Here is a 21,840-nt window from a genome sequence, read left to right as displayed (position 1 = left end):
GTAGCCATCTTAAGAACCTTTCCGAAGCGGAGGCATTTTAGAAAGCACGTTAATGAAATTGGGTGTGATTAAATGGAAGCAATTCTCTTGTTTGGTTTTATGAAAATGAATCTATCTCTTGAAATAGATCCATCTCCCATTTCTCAACATCTTATCAGAGGATGCCATTGCAGTGGGGACCAAGTGCTCCCTTTCCAATTTAATGGGAAATCAAAAGTGCAGAGCCACCTGCACAGACAAAAACCAACAACTCTGAAGGATGACCCTTCAGTGGAAATGCATTATGGAGCGGGCCATGTGTTTTCCTGGAACTCACATTTTAACCCCTGCGTGGATCTCTGTATTAAAGTAAGATCTCAGTAAGAGCCCAGCTTGTGTTACACCCTACCCGGTGTCAGTGGTGGGCAAACAATAATTGTCAGAGCTCAGGTTTCTCTAAGACCTCATATTCTCAAAGTGGATATCATAGGTGTAAAGACCAGTGAAGTTGATAATGAAATAGCTAGTATTCCTTTAGGATTTTGATGTCAGAGAAGGGAACTTATCGTCTCTTATTGCCAGGAAGCTGTCAAACCTGCCTTAATTATGATTAATAACATATACATACCTGAGAAGATTTTTTTTCTCTCTCTCATGCTGACTTTCTTAAAAATGTCTCTTTGCTAAATATGATCTCAGGGGCCAATGCAGCTGTAGCTTTAGGAATAGACTAGAATGGGTTCCCTCTGTGTCATGATGTTTATAATACATTTATTCTTGGCTAAATAAATCATGTTCAAAAATCTCTCCATGTATATTGCCTTTCTTTGCTAGTTTTACGGTGAAAAAAGGTGTTTTGAGTGGACAATTTTAATCTTTTCATAAATGAGCTATCTTTTTTTATTATACTTTAAGTTCTGGGGTACATGTGCACAATGTGCGGGTTTGTTACATATGTATACATGTGCCATGTTGGTGTGCTGCACCCATAAACTCATCATTTACGTTAGGTATATCTCCTAATGCTATCCCTCCCCCCTCCCTCCACCCCATGACAGGCCCCAGTGTGTGATGTTCCCCTTCCTGTGTCCAAGTGTTCTCATTGTTCAGTTCCCACCTATGAGTGAGAACATGTGGTGTTTGGTTTTCTGCCCTTGCAATAGTTTGCTCAGAATGATGGTTTCCAGCTTCATCCATGTCCCTACAAAGGACATGAACAATGAGCTGTCTGATTTTAAAGCAAATCAGTAAGTACTTCTTATTCACCCTCCAAGAGAATGATCTCCCTGTTTCTGAAGTGAGCAGTTTTATTGTCTTAAAAGAGGGAAAAATGGGGAGTAATTATGATATTGATGTAAGACTTGAGAAAGAAGCACATATTAATTGTGAATCATGGCTAAACCAGTGTAATAGAGCTGTCTTGATAGTCATAACGCAGTAAACAGCACTGTTCAAAGGTAATTATGAAAAACAGAAATAAGAATGGAGACCATTTATGGTAGAGTCCGATGTAATGATGCATATTTTACTCTGCTATTTAGACAAAGAGTGAGTTCAGAAGTTTATGCATTTGAAGAGAGGATATTTAAAAAGAGGTTGTATATGAATTTTGTACAGGTTTTGACTTTTTTTTTAGTCTAGACTTATCTTTTGCTTATTCTTGTCAACATTCCCAGAGTGTTTTATATTTGCAAAGTGCTTTACTCTGGTTTTACTAGTTATTCCCAATCATAATACACACCTGACCTCATTCTATTGTTCAGGTAAAGTTAACAGGCCTCAGAATTCAGTGAGTTGATGGCTCCATCCCTGGCTTAATTAGACAGTTTAAGCTCTAATTGGTTGGTGGTAAGTCAATCAATCAGTTAAAGAGTCGCACATTTACTCCCTGGGAATTGTGGGAATTGTGATCTAGCAGGCACCAGACACTTCAGGAGAAATCACTTACTCAGAGCAGAAACTCCCATTGTCCCAAAGGGCCCTGGCAGCCAGTGTCCATCAAGGGAAGGTCAAGTGCGCGAGTGGCTCAACCTTTTCTGTGTGTAGAATTTAAGGAAAAGTAGATCACCCTGTCCCCTGTGCTCTAGAAGGAAAACATGTTACAGTTAAACGTGTTGCTCACAAAGATGGAGACAGAGGTGACTGTGAACTAGAACAAAGGCTGCCTTGGAAAGGGAGGCAAGGGCAAGCTGGAATACCCAGGTGTGCCAATGAGACCGCTGTGGGCTCAAGCATCCTGGGATGTGGGCACTGACCCACAAATTCTGAATCTGTGGGGTTGTGAGTTCCTTGAGGAAAGAACTATGTCTCCTTCATTTTTGTATCCCTTATAGCAGCAGTCCCCAAACTTTTTGGCGCCAGGGACCAATTTTGTGGAAGACAATTTTTCCATAGATGAGTGGCTGTGGAGTGGGGGTGGGGGGGATGGTTTCAGGATGATTCAAGTGCATTACATTTATTTTGCACTTTATTTCTATTATTATTATTATATATTGTGGTAATATATAATGGAATAATAATACACCTCACCATAACGTAGAATCAGTGGGAGCCCTGAGCTTATTTTTCTGCAACCAGATGGTCCCATCTGGGGGTGATGGGAGATAGTGACAGATCACCAGGTATTAGATTCTCATAAGGAGTGCACAACCTAGATCCCTCGCATGCGCAGATCACAATAGGGTTTGCGCACCTGTGAGAATCTAACGCCTCCACTGTTCTGACAGGAGGTGGAGCTCAGGCAGTGATGTCAGGGATGGGGAGCAGCTGTAAATACAGATGAAGCTTCGCTTGCTCACCCGCCACTCACCTCCTGCTATGTAGTCCAGTTCCTAACAGGTCATGGACCAGTATCAATCTGTAGCCTGGGGGATTAGGGACCCCTGCCTTATAGTGTCTATCCCTGGGCATTGTGTGCTGTATTTACTGAATAAATACATGAAAACATGTATTCCAGTAGTGAAAAAACCCCTGCTCAAAACCTATATTTTTTTAATGTTTAATATTGGTCACATGAATGGTCATCTACTTTATTCTATCTTATTCTCTGGCATTGATTATAAAGTTGTTCCCAAGTCAACCCATTCTTGTGGGAATATGCACAAGAATGGGGCGCATCACTCTGTCCATGGATGGATTCTCAGGATGCCCACCTTGAAGGCAGCATGGATATTTAGTTGCATACATTCTGGTATGTGTGAAATAAGCCAGCCATGGCACAATGCTGATAAATTTCAATGATCAAAAATGGCTACATGCAGTTTTCTTATGTATTCTCTCCACGTCTGTGAATGTTTAAAAATGTTCCTATTAAAAACTTAAAACAATCAGTCATATATCTTCTACTTTCACCTTGAACAATTTGATTCATAGACTTGTAGGGCTGCCAAATACTGTGAAGGCCATTTAGTCCCTATCCTTGTATTCTGCTGAAGAGGAAACTGGAGATATGATAGTAAAGGGCTTCCAAAAGCTAATTATAACAGAGCTGATGCAAGAAGCCAACCATCATAAGGGACTTAACTTTTTATGACTCTGGCTATTTCAGAGATGGCACCTTTGGTGTTATCTCAAATGTGTGAGTAAACACATAACTGGAAAAGCACTCTAGTCAACATTGCAGCCCTATGCTGTACCACACAAAATGAGGCAGCAATCATGATAAGTAAGTCTACAAGTGAAAGTGAGCTTAAATATACAGATAATTGAGAGACATGGTTTCTAATGTAGTCTTGAGTTTTCTTCTAGTTGATTTTAGGATATTAGATTTAGTTTCTAACGCCCAAAAGTCCCTACATGATCTGGATTTCGCCAGTCTCTCTAAGCTCTTCTGACCTGTTCCTCCTCACTCACTGCAGTCTAACTTTTCTGACCCTTGAATACGCCATGATTGTTCCCACCTCCAGGTCTTTGCACTTGCTATTTACTCTTCCAGGAACTGTGTTTCTTCCACATCTTTACAGGCCTAGGTCTTTCTTCTTATTATTAATTTTTAAATAGACTTTATTATTATTTTTTTTTTAGAGATGGGGTCTTGCTATGTTGCCCAGGATGATCTTGAAATCCTGGTCTCAAGCAGTTTGCTCCCTTCAGCTTCCCAAAGTGTTGAGATGACAGGCATGAGTCATCGCACGTGGCTTAGTTTATTTTGTAAAGAAGTTTTAGGTTCACAGCAAAATTGAAGGAAAGTACAGAGAGTTCCCATCTATCCTCTGCCCTCAGACATGCAGAACCTCCCCACTATCAACATCCTGCACAAGAGTGGTACATTTGTTAAAATTGATTAACCTGCATTGATGCATCATCATCACCTGAATTTCATTGTTTACGATTCACTCTTGGTTTTGTACGTTCTTTGGGTTTGACAAATGTATAATGACGTGTATCCACCATAATAATATCATACAGAAAACTTTCACGACACTCAAGATCCTCTGTGCTCCGCCTAATAGTCCCTCCCTTTCCCCAGCCCTTGCCCATTAATTTTTTAATCTCTGTTCAGATATTGCCTTCTCAGAAAAGCCTACCTTCAGCAGCATGGCTAAAACAGCAACCTCTCCTCACCCTAGTCATTTTCTATCCCTTATCCTCTTTTATTTTCCCTCTAGCATTTACTAATATCTGAACATACCATGTCAGTTTGGCTATATGAGTTTTTCCTACCTCTGTCCATTATAAGTTCCCTGAGTAGAATATATTGCTCACTGCTCTAGCCCCTGGCTTGTAGAATAGTGTCTGGCATATGTAAGTCCTCAATAAATATTTGTGGAATGTATGAATCTACTGAGTTTCTTTAATGTGCCAGAGACTACACTGGTGATATGGACGTGAGTTAGGTACGACTCCTTCCCCAGAGGAACTTATTATTTAGAGGGGAGGTTATAATGTCATCTGGCAAGTACCATGACTCAGAGTGTTGCTATGAGAATCCAGTGAGGGGCGGAGTCAAGGAAGCTTTCCCGGAGAAAGTCACACTGAGGTTAAGGCTTGAAGGGGAAGGAAGACTTAGCCTGGGGAGTGGATGCTGTCAGTGCCCTACCCACCCCGCTGTGCCATCCACCATAATGGTGCTCTCAGACTCTGCTACTTGTCTGACAGTTCTCTCTTGCTGGCAGGCTGGCAGGGCTAGGGAGGTAAGTTATCCCATCAGAGCAGCCCACAATCCATGACTGATGGGAGCACGTCAATAAATATCCCAGCTCCCTTGACCTCCCATCCTCCCACTGGGAGGTCCCCCGGGGGATTGTGCCTCAGTTCCCCACAGTGACAATCTGCTCAGTAATGCTCACATTACTGGTTTCCTTATCTTGCCTGTCTCATATCCCCTCCCCCTACCTATGCTTCTGAGATCACTTCTAAAATAAATTACTTTCCCTCAAATCCTTGTTTCAGGTTCTTCTGGGAGAACCCAATTTAGGACGTCTGACAAAGAAAAACAGAGCAAGGGCATTCTATAGAAGACAGCAGCTTTTGTAAAAAGCTCAGACTTGTTTAGCAAATAATGAGATTAATTGTGAATTAAGTGTAATGTGAGTGGCAGGGGATGACAGGAGATGAAGCTGGAGAAATATTGGACTGGCTCATTTGCCTCTTGAATGGGTTTTTCTAGGAAAAGTCATGGTGGATTTCTAGCCATGGTTCTAGCTATGTGAACAGGAATATATATATGTACATTCATATATACATACATACATATATGTGTATATATATATCATGGTTTTCATAAGTGATGCAATCTATAGTTTTGGAATAGAGCAAAAATACCTAGTTTGTGCGGGAATTACACCCATAATCTCCTTCACCTTCAGATTCATCTTCTCATCAAATGTACTAATTAGACACACAGTAGTAATACAGGCAAATCACAATTTCATCTGTGAAGTTAAAATGAGAATAAAAGAATAAAAGAACAGTCGACGTAAAATACTTTGTGCCTTGATCGGGAGTTTGGGAATCAAGACCTGAACAGCCCGTCAGGAATAAAATGGCCTGTGCTTTGGCCTTCCCATGCCACCCGGCAGATCTGATGGAAAGAAACTATCTGTGGCTTCCAAAATGTTTTTGGTCCCCATGTCCCTGACCTCCTGCCTTTTTTGAAGGGGAATCTTCAGAGAAACCCATGCTACATTTAACTTTGGGAGCTCTCCTGTGGGCTTGTGTCTAACCAGACACTGCCGATCTGAATATTTCCTGCATGCTAAGCAGACCATTGTCAGCCGCTTCCTCTAGGCTAGATTGTTATAAATGCTGTTTATGATCCTGCTATGACAACTGTGAAGGACATGGCAAAGAATTTATCACAGGATTATTCATCCACCAGCAGAATACCTAATAAGATTCTAAATGACCCAAGATGATAATAAGATCTAGCTTGTAGCAATAAGGTATTAATAAACTGCTTTTTTCAATAAGGGAGAGTCCTGGCATCATTACCCTGACATATTTGTTTTGCTTATATTTTGCGAACAAAGTAGGGCTGCTGGATTGAATAGTAAATTTATAAAAACTCCTGATGTATGAAAAATACAACCCACATGAAGTGGAACCCATAGGTTAAAGTCAAGAGCACAGCATTTGCCTATGACATCTGAGTGCCAGACTCCTAAGCCATCGATTCTAATTGTTCCGTGCCATTTGCCTTTGTATTTAAAAATTATATAAGAATAATATATCGCCCGCTGTTGACCACAAGGCCATAATTCAAATGAAGAAATTTAGTAAAATCATAAACCAGGAAAGTGCAGTGTGGATGAATAATGGATAAAGCGGGAACACTGAATTCAAAATGAAATCTGAGATTCTGCCGGATGTTCCTGTTTTGAAAATAAAACTATTTGGTAGTAAGTTAATAAAAAATGAATTCCATTCATTGTCACTCAACTATTCCTAGCGAGGGCAAGTGGCAGAGATTCGAGAATCTGCTGTTAGTCATTTTGTGAATAGAGGAACTGGAAAAGTTAGCTGTTCTCTCAGAGGTGGAACTCCACACCACCTTGATTTTTACCTTTCTGCCTTGTAGCTTCTCTCTGCAACAATACTGCACAAGGACAAGCCCCCAAAAGCTGAAAATACTTTTACTGGGAAAGTGGCCCTGTGCCTTGGAAGGTGTTTTCTAGTGGATTAAATTTAGCAGAGCAAACATCAGCAATGAAGTCAGCAGTTTTCTTTTTTTTGTTGAGGTATAATTTACATACAGTGAAATGTGCAATTCCTGAGTGTAGATAGTTGCAAATTTTTTGACCAGTGAATTTCTGTGTAATTATCAAAATGTCTGTGGAACCACTTAAAACAAGTTTTGGGTCTGGGCATGGTGGCTCATGCTTGTGATCCCAGCACTTTGGGAGACCGAGGCACGTGGATCACCTGAGGTCAGGAGTTCAAGACCAGCCTGGCCAACATGGTGAAACCTTTTCTCTAATAAAAATACAAAAATTAGCTGGGCATGGTGATGGGCGCCTGTAATCCCAGCTACTTGGGAGGCTGAGGCAGGAGAATCACTTGAACCCGGGAGGCAGAGGTTGCAGTGAGCCAAGATTGCACCACTGCACTCCAACCTGGGCGACAGAGCAAGACTGTGTCTCAAACAAACAAACAAATAAACAAAACCCCCACAAATTTTGGAACATTGCCATCTCCCTAGAAAGTCTCCTGGTGCTTCATTCCTGTTATTATCACCCTCTTCTCCAGCCCCAGCAACCACTCTTCTGACTGCTATCACCATGGATTAGATTTGCTTATTGTTGAACTTCAGATAAATGGAAACATACAGAATACTCTTGTGTGTCTACATTTTTTTTTGCTGAAGGTAATATTTTTGAGATTCATGTCATTGTGTGTATCAACTGTTGTATCAATGTGTATCATTCCTTGTTGTTGCTGTCTGGATATACCACTTTGTATTTATCCATTCTCTTGTTGATGCACATTTGGTGGTCTCCAGTTTGAGGCCATTATGAATAAAGCTCCCATGAACTTTTGGGTACCAGTCTGTTTTTATTAACTCAAAATGGATTATAGACTAGATATAAATGCTAAAACTACAAAAGCTCTAGAAGAAAAGAAACTCTTCATAACCCTGGGGATGAACAAAATTTCTTAGATAAGATACCAAAAGCATGAACTGTAATAAACAATTTTTAAACTGTACTTCAAAAAAATTAGGAAGTCTGCCCTTCATGTACAAGTGCTTCTGTGGACCTGTGTTTTCACTTATTTTTATGTAAGTACCTAGAAGTGGGATTACTGGGTCATGTGGCAGATTTATAAGAAGCTGCCAAATCGTTCTTCAGTGTGTTACTCCGTTTTATACTCTCACCAGCAGTGTTTGAGCATTCCAGATATTTCACACCCTTGCCAACACTTAGTATTGTATAGTTCTTTCATTTTGGCCATTCTCGTGGGTTGAGCTGGCAGCCCATTGTGGTTTTAATTATCAGCAATGTTTTAAAACTTAAAAATAACCAAACAGGTTAGACTGGCAACTGACTGGATTTGTGTTTAGATCGGAATCACAATTTCCATGTTCCGTTTTGTGTGAAGTCCACACATCAGTCATTGAGAGCTGGATAGTTTGCTTGTTGCACTTTAGACTACCAGGTCATCTTCAATTGCCTTTGACCACATTCCTTCAGTGTTTACCTCCAACTCCAGCTTCTTTGCCCACTGTTTAGTCATAACTCTTAAAAAAAAGGATTTAACATAGCTAAGTGTTTCACCTGACTGGTCTAAAAGTCACATAATGAAAATAACCCAAACCTTACGGGAAATGACGCAAATTATAAAGAGTATTATTTTGTGTGTAGGACAAGCTATACAGGGATTCTAAAACTGCCTTTCTGTTGAAGTAGATCGCTCAAAGCCTGCACGGGAGCACTGGTTTAGGTGAATGCCTAATGAACATCTCGAGAAATTCTGGACCCACATTTTTCCAATTAAAAAATAATAAAATTGCTGTCTGCTACATATAGGTTATGGCATTTACCGTCAGTGACTCTCTTGACAAATACAATTAGAATTTTACCTTTTTCTTTTTGACCATCAATTTTTAAAAATAGAAACTTCTAATTTTGGAATAATTTTAGACTTACAGAAAAGTTGCAGAGATGGTATAGAGTTCCCTTGTATCCTTCACTAAGTTTCCCCTAATACTAGCATCTTATATAATAACCATTTTACCTTCTTTTAAACACAAATTTATATACTTCTAATCCACCTTGTGGGATGTATTTACACATGGATGGATCCTATTGAGTTGTGACCGGAATATTTACATTCCTTCTTTCTTTTCCTTGTGGACCATAAGAGAATGGCATTGTTTTCCAGTAGCGATACCTTCAGCGTTCTTTAGGACAGACTTCATATTACTGATCTTCAAAAAGCTGCCATTGCATGATGTACTGAGAAGTCCAGGAAGCCTTCTAGTGTCTGATGGTTACACTGCCCCTCTCTAAGAAAAGTGGCTGAAGGCTGTTCCCTAAATATAAATTGCCCTCTCTATGTGGTGTGACCTTGTAGCCCCGGCCACAGTTGATGGCCTGGATATTGATACCCGTCACAAAGGCACTTAGCTATAGGCTGAGCGTAACAAAAATGCTGATGGCACTGTAGTGACGACAATAATAACAGCAGACATTGATTGAGCATTTACTACAATCAGCTTTATGATCTACAGGAGAATACTTTCTACAGCTTAATACTTTTGTTAGGAAAATGACCCATGGGATATACAACACATACCTTCACTGTCCTGTTGGGGTTGCTGTGCTCTGCCACTAGGGGGTAGTATCATTGCTATCGTCTTGTATCCACCAAATGCAAATTCTGTTTACAGTTTTAAAATTCTTTCTAGGTCCATTTTTTTCCCCATTTAAAATGAATATACATGATCTTCCAATTAGTTTATACAGTAGTCTGAATAATTTAAGAAATGAACCTGGTGTCTCATAAATGCTTCAAAAGAAGTATAGGGACAATTTTCTTTTTTCTCTTGTGAGTCCATTATCTTATGTCTTCATTAATTATTCCACTTGTAATAGTTTTGCTTGTTACAAAAAGTGTCTATCAGTAATAAATTATTAGTACATACTTTCTGTGCTTTGCACTTGCCTTTAGAGCACTGTCTTTTATCCATTTATATGAGCAGGGACATTTATATGTTCAGATACTTTTGGAGGGAGGGGAAATGCATCTCATATGTTAGAGGACATGGCATAAGATACCCACTCTGACCTCAAGAACCTTACAGTTTGATTGTGGAGATGAAAAGTAGACTTATCAGATTTAAAGCAACAGTGTTAAAATCTCCCAGCACTGTGGAGAATTGATCAATTTCTCCTTGTAATTCAGCTAAATTTTTTGCTTCATATAGTTTGAGGCAATGTTCTTTGGTTCATTCAATCTCATGATTGTTATATCTTCTTGGTGAATTGGTCCTTTTTTTCTCATAAACTAATGATGCTTCTTAACTTCTAATAAGAATTTTTCCCCTTAGTTTTTTTTTTTTTTTTTTCCTAATCTTAGTCTTTAAAAACTTTCTTTGGATTAGATTTGATTCATAAATCTTTTTCCAATCATTTCCTTTCAACTTATCTGTGTCATTGTATTTTATACTTGTCTCTTACAAACAGCATATAACTAAATTATTATAAATTTAAGAGGCCAAGTGTGGTGGCTCACACCTGTAATCCTAATACTTTGACAGTCCAAGGCAGGGGGATTGGTTGAAGCCAGGAGTTGAAGACTAGCCTGGGCAATATAGTAAGATCTCATTTCTATAAAAAAATTATTTAAAAAATTAACCAGACACTGGGGCTTGTGCCTGTGGTCCCAACTACTTGGGAAGGTGAGGTGGAAGGATCACTTGAGCCCAGGAGTTGAAGGCTGCAGCAAGCTATGATTGTACCACTGCAATCCAGCCCAGGTGACAGAGCAAGACCCTGTCTTTAAAAGAAAAAGTCAAGAATATCTGTTCTTAACTGACTAGCTTGGTCCATTCATGATTTAAATCATAAACTCTTTGGACTTTGTTTTCAACAACTTTTCTTGGCTTTTTTTTTTTTCCCCCTCCTCCTGCACTGGCTTCCCTGAGATAGACTGAATTTTCTTTATTCCCCACTCTCTTCATACTGGTTTGAAAGTTATAAATTTACTTCTTATCTTTTAGTGGCCATTTAATTTTTAACACACATACTTAAAGTTGAAATTCAACATTTCTTCCCTTCTCCCAAATAACACGAGAAACTTTGTACCCAAAGATCCCTCTCACCACCTTGGATATTTTTCCCTAGGATTTTGATTCTTCCTTGGTTAAAACTTTGTCATCTTTACTGTTTTTCAGTGAGTGTTTTTGTTTTTTGTTTTTGTTTTTTTTTTAGATTTACCTACAATTTCTTGCCTCACTATTGCTCCTTGCGATGCTATTCCTTCATTCTGGGTTCAATTGTCTTCCTCCTACAATATATTTTTTAGTAGTTCTTTCAGCAAAGGTGGTAAATAGTGAAGTCTCACAATCTTTATTTGATTGTAATATCTTTACCTTTTCATTCTACTTGAGTGATAATTTTGCTGACTTATTTTCTCCTTAGCACTTTGAAGGCATTATTCCTTTGTCTTCTGGTTTTTTTAAAACTTCATTGGATTATGGCATTCATATAGAAAAAGCACACGCATCATGGATACATGTAATGAGCACATGTAATCAATAAGCACATGTAATCAGATCTAGGTCAAGAAACTAAACATGGCCAAGCACCCTAGAAGCCCCCTCATGGCCCCTGCCAGCCACTAGACCCCCAGCAGTTAAACACTATCCAGACTTCTATCAGTACTAATTACTCTTGTTTTAGTTTCTAATTTTGGTGATGAAAAATCTGCCAGCCGGGCGCGGTGGCCCACACCTGTAATTCCAGCACTTTGGGAGGCCGAGTCAGGCAGATCATCTGAGGTTGGGGGTTCGAGACCAGCCTGACCAACATGGAGAAACCCTGTCTCTACTAAAAATACAAAATTAGCTGGCCGTAGTGGTGCACACCTGTAATCTCAGCTACTTGGGAGACTGAGGCAGGAGAGTCACTTGAACCTGGGAGGCAGAGGTTGCAGTGAGCCGAGATCCTGCCATCGCACTCTAGCCTGGGCAACAAAAGCGAAACTCCATCTCAAAAAAAAAAAAAAAAAAAAAAGAAAAAGAAAAAAGAAAAAAAAGGAAGAAAAATCTGCCACCAATCTGATCTTTATAGTTAATCTGTCTTTGTTTCTTTCAAGATTTTATTTGTGATGATCTGCAGTTTCCTTAGGATGTATATAGCTGTGAATTTTTCTTTGCCCTGCTTTACTTTCTGTGTTTCCTAAATCTAAGGATCTGTTTTCATAAATTCTGGAAAATCTCACCCATGATCTCACTGAATATTGCTTCTCTTTTATCCTTTTTACTCCTTCCTTTTGGAACTCCTAAGAAATGTATATTGAATCTTTTAATTCTATCCTGCATAACTTTCACCTTTTATATTTCCTATCTCTTTTCTGTGCTGCATTCTGGTTAATTTCCTGATTTATCTTTCCTTTCATCGATTCTCTTCTGTTGTATCTGTTATGTTATGGATTGAGTTGTGTCCTCCAGAAAAGTTACATTTAAGTCCTAATCTTAGTAATTCAGAATGTGGCCTTATTTGGAAATAGGGTAAGTTGCAGAGGTAATCAAGTTAAAATGAGGTCGTTAAGGTGGCCCTAATCCACTATGACTTGTGTCCTTATAGAAAGGGGTAATTTGGACACAGAAGCATGCCCAGAGGGAGGACTATGTGAAGAGGCACAGGCAGAATGCCCTGTGAAGACTGGAGTTTTGCTGCAACAAGCCAAGAAATACCTGGGGCTAGAAGAAGCTGCGAGAGACAAGGAACTTCCCCTTTAAGGTTTCAGAGGGAGGGAGCATGACCCTGCTAACCACTTGATTTTGGTTTAAAAAAGCATCTAAAAGTACATTTCTGGCAATAGATTTCTGTTGTTCTGAGCCACCCAGTTTGTGGCACTTTGTCATGGCAGCCCTAAGAAACTAATACATTATTTATTTAGTTTTAAATTCACTGTTTTTTTTTAATTTCCAAAAGTATGACATGATTTGTTTCCAAATGTATTTCTTTTTATTATAGGATGTCTTGTTGTATCATGGCTTCAAATCTTTCTTTAATATCTTTAGTTATTTTATTTTTAATTTTTTGGAGATAGGACCTTGGTCTGTCAACCAGGCTGGGGTGTAGTGGTTCAGTTGCAGCCCACTGCAGCCTCAACCTCCCAGGCTCAAGTGATCCTCCCATCTCATCCTCCCGAGCAGCTGGGACTACAGGCGTGTGTCACCACACCAGACTAATTTTTAAAAAAATTTTTTTTTCTAGAGATGGGATCTCACTATGTTTACGACAGTGGTCTCAAACTCCTAGACTCAAGTGATCCTCCCACCTTGGCCTCCCAGAGTGCTGGGATTATGGGTGTGAACCACCATGCCTGGCCTAGTTATTTTAAATATACTTATTTTTATTGCTGGTTTCAGATTGCTCTATTATCTTAAGTTATTAGTGTATTACCTTCCTGTTTGTTGTATCTGCTTACTCTCTCTTATAAAGAATTATTTTCTTTTGTGATTTGTAATTTTTTTTCTTTTAATTGTTAGCTTAGCAGGAGTTTTCCCCATCTTGGGGATATCCCATGCTCCTGGGGTTGTGAAAATGTTTCTACACAGTAGTTTTAGATTTCTCATGATGGGCATCTCAATGGTTTTATTGGTCTGCAGCCAGTTTTCAGTTTAATTTCTTCTCTGACATTTCCTTACAGGTAGATAATGTGAGTTTAGATCCTACACCTGCATGGTCAAACAGACTTGGGGGTTTGATTTTCCATAACTGACTTTCTTTACCACTTAGATCTAGGAAAAGACAAAGTTCCTTTCTCTTCCTTTTGCTGTGCCTTTTAGGATCTTGATTTCATAGCCGGTTGTCAGTTCTAACTCCCCACCTTGAGTAGGCCTTCTCCATCTCTCCTGTTGCTGAATCGGTGTTTCGACCCCAGCCCCTGATCTTTATGGCCCAAATCTAGACCCATACCTTGCTGAGTCCCCAGAGCTTGAGTTCACAAATGACACCACGGCAGCTCTGGCCATTGTTCCTCTTCATTTCTTGTACCTGGGAATTTCTATTTTATTCTCTCTTTCTCATTCTTTCTTACAAGTTTGGTTCTGTTTCAAAAAGTTTTTGCTACATTTCCCCCAGTATTTCTCTGCACTTTTAGAAGTAGATTGAAGCTGTGTTTGTGCAGTCTGCCATTTCACGGGAGCAGAAAGCCAGGACCAATGGTTGACATTGAATGGTTGTGCAGAATGGGCAGTACATGCTGATAGAGGTTTTCAGGAGGGAGAGATTCACTGAGGAATGGGAACAGCTGAGCGCTGAAGAATGCTAGGTAGAGTTCAGGTAAGGAAAGGGTTAAATGTTTAAAAAATATTTTTACATTTCAACTAGATTTGGGGTTCTATATAAAGACAAGGCTATGCATCTAATGTCCAGCATGATCATATGCACATTAAACATTTTTATATTCTGCAGATTGACAACTTTTCTCCACTTTCTGTTCTTCCCTATGACTTTGCCTTTGTAGAAACAAAACTGTGCTCTGTGAACCACAGGAAGCCAGGTTTTTGTAGGAATCACCACACGGCTTCAAAACCTTACCATGCTGACTTAGTCCTCAAGGCAGTGGATGGCTGTGAATAAAGGAATTAGATGGTGTTCCTAGAGTGTTTCAACCTGTAGTGAATGGAGAAAGAAGGCTCAAGTCAGGATTTTGGTTTTTAATTTTTAATTTCATCAACTATGACTTCGTTGTCTGAAAAGACTGGGGGTAGCAAATCTCTTGCTCTACTTTGGAAATGCCCTCAACACCTACTAAAGTGGAGATATCTACTTAATCTAACTCCTAGAGTTAGATTAGGTAGAATAGATTACAATCTAATCTTTGTAACTAGAGGGTAGTTACAAATATTAAATGAGAAAGAAGAAGTGAACATGCTTTAGAATGAGAATATGTTTTATAAGACAGGCAGTAGACTCTGGAGGCTCAGAGCAGAGACTCCAGAGGCACACTGAGTTTGAAGCTCCAGCTCAGCCTCTGACAAGCTGTTATAATTTAAATCTGTGCCTAGTTTCCTCATACATAAAATGTGGATAATAACAGATATACCTCTTAGGGTTGTTGTGGGAGTGTAATGAGATATAATATTGCCTCATATATAGTAAGTTCTCAATGAGTAGTACTTTTAATTACATTCCTTGATATTATCATCTGCATAAGAGGATTAATCTTAGCTCCAGGAACCCCAAGCAAGTCTAGAAATAAGATTGGAGTGTTTGAGAACTCTCTGAAACTGTCCCCCAAATTTTGTGGGTGTGTGCATTTGTAGTGGAGTGGTGCATTTTCCTTGAGCGAAAGTCCATTTTTATCATCAGATTCTGAAAAAAATATGCCACCCAAAAAGTGTTCAGAACCACTGTTGTTTGAATCTAGGACTTTGTTTCAATCTAAGGACTATAGCGCTTCATAATCTTATGCATTCCAAATAGGCTCTATGGCCCCTGGTTAGTTCAATAAATACTGATGAAGAGCTGGGCCCTGGTCCATGGCAGTCACTCAGCCATGCAGGAGCAACACCTTTGCCCAGGTAACTCTCTCTGTACCTAGAAGGGAAATGGCAACCTCTTGAGGGACTCAAATGAGAATTCAGAAAATCACTCTGATGGTTTTACCATCACTGTCATATCTTCCTTTATGGGCAGTTATAGTGCCAGCCAAGTCAACTTTATTACTAAGGTGGTCTGTGGAAGTACTGAAGATTTACTTAAAGCTTTTCTTTGAGGGAAGTGTAAAATTTTCCCCGTTCCCATGAAGTGACATGAGAGCCTTTTGTTATTTCCAGTGAAAACGGAAGGTCAGGAGATTGGGAGACCTTGATGAAATATCCTAACATACATGATAGAGAACTCCTCAAACTTCATGAATTTTAAGAACCATTGGACTGTTTTCTTCTATTCTTTGAACTTGCATTTGCTTTGACTCAGCTCAGGCATTTAAACAGTAAATGTCAAACTTTATTTCTTTTTAATGATGTGTGTCATCTAAATAGTGATGCCATCAATAGGGAATGTTGTGTTTTTGTTATTTTCTTACCTTCTGCTCTCAGATGCCTTTTAAGATATGTAAAAATATTTATATAGTGTTTCAAGTCTGCAGCATTCAGTACAGAAATGCTCTTTTGAGTTCTCCCTTTTGGTAATATCATATTTAACTCAAAAGAAGTCATAGGCATATCGGGGGCAGATAGTTGGTACAAATCTGACAAAAAGCTAATGAGCTCTCCTGTGATTATCAGGGAGGACGGTGACTCATTAAATCTCATTTCCTGGGCAAGTCCACATAGGGAGAAGAAATTAACTGAAATAAAGGCCTGAGAACCTAATGCAGTCAGATTTATGGGCATCTGTATAAGCAGCCACATGATAATCAGTGCAAATAGTAAAATGTTTTAATGAGGTTCTGTGAAATATTTAGTGGGTTACTCTATGATTTTTTTAAAGTTTGGTTGTTTTCTACTAGAAATTGGCTCCTTAGAAGGGAGAGTCCTGAAACCAAGTGGGGGTGTCTTTTGGTTGAATTCCATCCAAACTCTTGTTTCCCTACATAGACCTTCTTTATGTATATGTATTAAACACTGTCATTGATATTCACAGCTATGTTGAAAAGAGGGTCAGGATGGTTAGAATCCATAAATACTTCTCCTTCTGGTTCAAAGGTATGTAAGTATCTGCTTAGAGTTAATCCTTTCAGGTTCCTTAGAGTGCATCATTTTTCATTCTGAGGGTTTTCCGCTGCTTGGAAGAAAATTTTCCAAAAGAGGGCAAGCCATAAGCAAAATAAAGAAGAGACTGCAATTTGGTTCTGACACCTTAACTTCCCTTTAAATGTCCATTTTTCACCTAGTTGGTATTTCCTTTATATTCCTCAACCTTGGGTACTGGTAGCTTTCAAAGCATGCTCTCGTTAAATGACAATAGCTTAAGTTACTGCTTTTCCTAGTGACTCAACAGGGACTCATAAGTGCAAATAAGTTAATTTATAGTGGGAGAATTTTAGATGTCATAATGGACTGGGTGGGTTCATGATATCTGGAAGGTCTCAAATTGCACTCATTCATCAGGCCAGCCTTGTTGGTTGACCATCTTATATACATCGGCCCTTACAACTGTGTTGGAGGAATAGTCAGTTGACTGGTGAAGGGAGATTAAGAAGTGGTCTGTGTGATGCCTGTTGCTATATGACCAGTTATCTCATCACATAACCTCATTTGGGAACCTCATCATGAAACAAGAGATCACTCTCAGTTTTATGTTCTTTCCTCAACCTTGGTATTTCTAGATTCTATCCATGTCATCAAATTCTAGACTTGCAACTAAGACTCTCTTCATGGTTATGGCTTTCTGCCATAACCATGAAGAGAAGGATCATCTACAGGTATGATTTATTTTTAAAGGGCCATGGGCAGGATTCCTAATGGAAAAATCATCCCAGACAACCTTTTCATAGCAAAGATGGGCGTGCCAGTGCAAAATGTCATGATGATTTAGACTAATTCACGTCCCAACTCATGTTCACATTGAACATCCAGTATTTGAGGCAATTTATCTTTTAAGGTCACAGTTACCTAAGATAACATATTGGGACAGATGATGTCAAAAGAAGGGGGAGAGGTATGAAGGGATCTCAGTTCACAATGTGAAAAGTGAATGAGTGAAAGTATCATATCTTCCTGACTCAAAAGTGTACATTAAGAAAATGATGTTAATGTTTTATAGTTCATAAAATCACATTATAATTCATAAATATGCTTAATATAGTATTTTGTTATTTTCTTCCATATTCTCCATGATTAAATATTGCAATCAGTATTTTCTTAGAGTTTAGGAAATACCATTCATTCCTTGTAGGCTAGAATGTCTTAGTCACAACTTCTTGATGGTATTTTAGCTTGTAAAAACACCACCACCAAGTCTCTTCTATAGCTGATGAGAGGAAGGCCAGGTAGCTCTTTAAAAACAAATGAAGGTATTTAAATTGCAGAAAACACAGCTTAAACATGGTAAGTGGCTGAACTGAAGCTGTTAAGGCCAAGCTGTTGTGAATGGGAACCTAACTCAAGGTCCTGCGGCAGAGATCAACTTAACAGTGTATCCAAAGTTAGAGGCCAGGGCAGTAAAAGACAATGGACAAATTCAGAGTAACACAGGTTTCAGAAGCAGAATTTGTAAAGAATGCTGGGAGCAAAAGTATTAACCGTGAAGGAATGGGATGGTGAGGGAAAGAAACTTAAACATTCTTACTTTTAGGCTGGACATGGTGCCTCATGTTATCATCCCAGCACTTTGGGAGGCTGAGGCCAGAGGATTGCTTAAGCCCAGTTCAACACCAGCCTGGACAACATAGGGAGACCCTGCCTCTCCAAAAAGTAAATAAAAACAGCCAGGCATGGTGGCACATGCCTATAGTCCCAGCTACGCAGGAGACTGAGGTGGGGAGGACTGCTTGAGCCTAGGAGGTCAGGGCTGCAGTGAACTGTGAATGTACCACTGCACATTCCATCTTGGGTGAAAGAGTGAGACCCTGCCTCAAAAATCAGAAAAATTCTTACTTTTAATTTGTGTGTTTCAGTTTCTATTTTATAATGAGCTTACAATTTTTTAATTTAAGACACTATAAAAGTAATTTAAAAGAAAAAATATACCCCAGAAATAAAAGTGGCTTGCAACTGCCAAGGTACAGGCCTGGCAAATCCAGAATAATTTATTAAGACAATTATTGGCACCTGCCCTACTTCTATATGCGCAGCATACAACTCTCTGTCTCTTGGGGCCGCCCCTGACAACAAGGGACCTGGACAGTCTCTCATCCCAACAAGACTCCTCTTCCAGTGGTTTCTCAAGCAGTCATTGAAGGAAGCAGTCTAGCTGTAGGCCATAGAGGCTACTGGATCAAAAAGCACCCAGGAGGAGTCAGTGGTTAACCAGAGGTTTGCCTTCTGTAAACCTAGAAGGTTGCATGACTCGTTCCGTGCTAATGGCAGAGAGGAGAATTAAATGTCCTGTTTTATGAAAACAAATATTAATTTTCCCATTGCTGTGGTCTGACTGTGACCCCCAAATTCATATGTTGAAATTTACTTGCCAATGTGATAGTATTAAGGGGTGGACCTTTAGGGGGTGATTAAGTCATGAGGTCAGAGCCTCCATAAATGGGATTAGTGACCTTATAAAGAGGTGCCAGGGAGCTGTTCATGCTTTCTGCCATGTGAGGATGCAGCGACATGTTGCCATCCATGGAGCAAAGAAGGGACTCATCAGACATTGAATCTGCCAGCATGCTGATCTTGGACTTTCCAGCCTCCAGAACCGTAAGCAATTGGTTTCTATTATTTGTAAATTACCTGGTTTAAGGTATTTTGTTATAGCAGGCAACAAACGGAGACACTCATGCTTTAAGGCTTTTGGTCAGTGTCTACCTGGAAAGGAGCCTTCTTTGCCCTCAAAGGCCAAGAGCTGAGAAAGCTAGACATCATTAATGCTCCTGTTTCCTTGTGCCATGTAAAGGCAAACCAAAGGGGGAAAAAAAAATTTTTCTTTCACTTCTCTTTCATGTGCATGGCACAAGAAAATGAAGGTATGTGGAGGCCCATTTGTGGTCGAAAGTGGATAAATCTTCTGTAAATCTAGATTCATGCTTTAAGTGAAAGTGGGAAGGGGATGCAATTGAAACTATCAATGCTGTTTATTTCTGTTCCAGGAGGATGCTGGCCCACAGGCTGTACCTTCAATTCATTTGAATTCCTGGTTTTCAGTCACCTCCATCCATATTGCATCTTCTTTTCTTTTATTGTCAGCTACTGCTTTTTCCTAAGCATCCTTTTTACTTGAAATACTCTGCAGCTTTGAAATCTAAGTCCCAGAAACAAGTGTGGCTGTTTGGGTGTGTGTACATTTTTTAAAGTAGCCACTGTTTCTGAGTTGAAACTCACCTGTACGTGAGTAAAGAATGCAGTGATTTAAACAAGGGCCAGTAATTTTGCCTGGGCCTCAGGTGGCAAAAAATTTGGAAAATAGTATCCTTGTAGGAATAGCCAGCAATGACTTGATGGTGGCATTTTTCTCCTGGCTCACATCCGTGCCTTACTGAGAGTTGGAACCAAATGGGCATGGGGTGGTGGGTGAACATTAATGAAACATTATGAGTCCCTGGCAGCAACCAGCAGAATCACAGAGTTGCTTTACTGTCTGCTGCTGTTCACCTTACATGTCTATTTTTTCCCTTCAAACTTCAATGGTTTTTCCAGTGTTCCCCTTTTGAAAAAGATTGATGTGGCTGGCAATGGCGAGGGGATTAACATGAATAACAAATTATTCTTACACGTTTGAAGTTATAGGCCTATTATACTTACCCTTTAGGGAAACACTGGGCTTTACCAAGCTATTGTTATTCTCAACAACTTGCAATAATTATTAGTGCTAGGAGTTGGTTTCTTTGGTTTAAGCTTAGCATATACAAATCATCTGTGCCGTTTGGCACACATGTGCCTCTCACTACCTGATTCACAGAGAAATGAGCTGCATGGGATAGGGCAGTATTTCCCAACCCTAAAATGTCCAACTAAGCTTTTTTTTTTTTGAGAAGGAGTCTCGGTCTTGTTGCCCAGGCTAGAGTGCAATAAAGTGATCTTGGCTCACTGCAACCTGCACCTCCCGAGTTCAAGCAATTCTCCTGTCTCAGCCCCTCAAGTAGCTGGGATTACAGGTGCCCACCACCATGCCCTGCTAATTTTTCTGTATTTTTAGTAGAGATGGAGTTTCGCCATGCTGGCCAGGCTGGTCTCCTGACCTCAAGTGATCCACCTGTCTCAGCGTCCAAAAGTGCTGGGATTACAGGGATGAACTACCACACCCCGCCGCAACTAAGCTTTAAGCTGTCTAAATGTTTTGCATCTTAGACCTCAGGCATTACAAAGAAGAGATGGGTAAAGAGAACCTACAGAAACTGTATTTATTCATGAGGGGGTGAAATAGAGAGTGTGTGTGCACCAGATCAAAATAGTTTGTCCTGACAACTCACGAGAATGGTGGTTAGGAAACAGAGACTTAGAAATAGCATCAATGTTGCTTTTTAAGTGACAGGTTAAGATCTCCAATCAAGTCCAAATCAATTGTGTGACTATAATAACTATATAATCTCTCATAGCCATCCTTTGCTCATCTTTAATATAGGTATAATAAAATACTACTGTTAGAGAAGTAAATAAAATAGCAAAATTTCTTACTGTGTACATGCTTTTTATAACTATTTGTTTTTTTAGTATTGCTAATACTGGCTTGCCTGTCTCATATTTCAATTGCTGATGATAGTCTCGAAAAAGAGAGCCCTCCAATGGGCTGAATAAAGCCTCTATATGGAAGAATATGGGTCAAATCAATATGATACATTGTATTCAACACTTATTTGTACAGCCGGATTGAAACCACAGCAGAACCAATAACTAGCTGTGTGACTTGGTGAAAGTTACTCACCAGTACAACGCATCAGTTTCTCTGTCTGTAAACCAACAGTACCTATTTCAGGGTGGTTGTGAGAATCAAATAAGGCAGTTACCTGCAAAGCTCTTAGAAGAGCACTGTGAAGTTATTATCTCAGCATGAAGGGTCTCCAAGCCTCCTGGGCAGCTCCACAGGTTCCATGGTGATAGGATGAGAACACATGGCATTTCTGTCTTCTTAGGAGGTGCTACTG

Source organism: Macaca mulatta, chromosome 7 (assembly GCF_049350105.2).
Source record: "Macaca mulatta isolate MMU2019108-1 chromosome 7, T2T-MMU8v2.0, whole genome shotgun sequence".
Lineage (NCBI taxonomy): Eukaryota > Metazoa > Chordata > Mammalia > Primates > Cercopithecidae > Macaca > Macaca mulatta.
The sequence above is the reverse complement of the archived record's forward strand: the minus strand, read 5'-3'. Positions refer to the sequence as shown.